The following is a 1,949-nucleotide window of genomic DNA, read 5'->3' as shown; positions in this document are numbered from 1 at the left end:
TCTCTCTTTCTTTTCCGCCCTAAATACAAATCATATGTGTATGTCCTTTTGAATGTAAAGTTACCAACCAAGATACAACACACTGCTTTCTTCCCTTAAGGTCAGTGTAAACCCCAGTTATTTGGTACCTGAATCTGACTACTCCAACAACATAGTACGCTGTGATATACGTTACACTGGCCACCATGCATATGCCTCTGGCTGTACAATTTCACCGTAAGTATATTTCTTTTTGACTGTTTCGTGTTCATAGTACTAAAGCTGACATTCAGATTTATGGAGATTAGAAATTTTGTAGCTTTAAGGATCTAGAGTGTTAATTTAAAGTTCAGAGGTGCATTTCAAAGATCGTTTTTGGCAAGAAGGCTGGGAATCATTACTTTGCTGTTGATAACTACATAACTTGACAATACTGACCTGTCGTAAATAAATGATTTGCATTACTTAGCAGTAATTTTTAAAAAGTATTATTTAGGCTTGAAAACAATCCTAAAAGAGAACTTTGCTTCTGAAGTCTTATTGAGATATGTGACACTTGACAGTAGCTTCTACTGCCTGGGCAGTCACTACGTCTGGTTCAAATCCTTCTTTGTATTTGCGCTAAAATCTTTCTGTTCTCATTCAGTGCCCCCTTAGTGCATTCAGACAGAACTGTTGAGCAGTTAAATAGCTCTCATTTTTTAAAATCCCACACTTGTCTGTTAACTTTGCTGCTGTGGGTGCAATGGCTGTGTTTCCTGAAACAGCCATTCCACATACACTGTATTGACAGCTCTTCAAAAGTTTAAACAGTGCTGCAACTATGCTGGTATTTTTTTTTTTTCTCTTGAGAAGGCAAATTCACATTTAATTAGTGTTCTTACTTGTAGATCTGCTGTAGTTTAGTAGCTGTGGAAGATGCACACAAAAAACAATTGTTCTGTAACACAGTAATGAGCAGTTCCCAGGTGCTGCCTTAGTTACACATATACAACATTTATTCCATAAAATTCCAGAGCAATAATTAACAGTAAATGACAGCATAGTCTGCTATAACAGCATCAATGAAATAAACATAGTGTGAATACTGATCAGTTAGTCTTAACAAAGGTATTAGGGAACAGGTGATTAAGGGAGGCTAAAATGAGAAACTTTCTTCTCAGACAGGCAGGGATGTCTGTATTTATAATCACACTTAGGTCATAAATGCAACAAGTTAGATGGCATCAGCCTAATTCTTCCTTTCTTCTCACTGCATGGTGGTAGGGCTCGCAGGAAACAGTGACAGAGCAGGTGCCCTACAGGACAGAGTAATAAATTGATGGGCCAGTAGAAGGAGCTTTTAAAAGCATTTATGTGTAGCAGAGGTGACTAACTGGTACTTCAGCAAAGACAACTTCTTGCACAGAATCACAGAATTCACTCTATTCACTCACATTCCAATGGAAGAGAAATTTATGCTTTATTCCTTAAATTAATGGTTTCCTTATCTTATTAGTAAATGTAATCAAATAGATGTATTCATGCTGGTGAGAAGACAAAATTTCTTCTGCCTTTTTTGAGCTGCACCTTCAAGCTAATGAAAGTGTATTTAGCAGATTTTTTTGTATTTTTTTGGCCATTTGCATGACACTGTTTCTTTTCTTTTAACAGATACTGAGAGAGATACAAGAAAATGGATGAGATGGTGCCAAATGTTTTGAACTGAAGTATCATTATATAAATTTCCATAGGATGTAAACAGTATAGAAGCAAAACTGCAGAACATACACACGTACACCCACACACATCGTGATTTTGAAGCACGTTAGCTGCTTCTCAGCAAAATCTGAAACTAGATTTTATACATTTGAATTGGCATTATGTTTCTAACTATTGAAATGTGTGGATCTGGTGACTCATGCACAGATATTCTAAAATTTCAAAATATTAACTCATTCACCAAAAAAACAAAGGAAAACAAACAAACA

The 1,949-nt window shown here is 36.0% G+C and overlaps 1 protein-coding gene and 1 long non-coding RNA gene across 3 annotated transcripts in view; one reads left to right on the top strand and one right to left on the bottom strand.

The window, feature by feature from the left end:
* SRFBP1 (serum response factor binding protein 1) overlaps nucleotides 1-1,949 on the bottom strand; it is an 88,642-nt gene that overhangs the window by 17,561 nt on the left and 69,132 nt on the right. The window lies entirely within an intron of this gene.
* LOC109364128 lies at nucleotides 76-1,949 on the top strand. The gene is made up of 2 exons (XR_002110154.2): nucleotides 76-216; nucleotides 1,633-1,949. It is a non-coding gene; the product is annotated as an uncharacterized LOC109364128 (long non-coding RNA).

This window comes from Meleagris gallopavo, chromosome Z (genome assembly GCF_000146605.3).
Source record: "Meleagris gallopavo isolate NT-WF06-2002-E0010 breed Aviagen turkey brand Nicholas breeding stock chromosome Z, Turkey_5.1, whole genome shotgun sequence".
Classification (NCBI taxonomy): Eukaryota; Metazoa; Chordata; class Aves; order Galliformes; family Phasianidae; genus Meleagris; species Meleagris gallopavo.
This window is presented reverse-complemented; position numbering and strand designations above follow the sequence as displayed.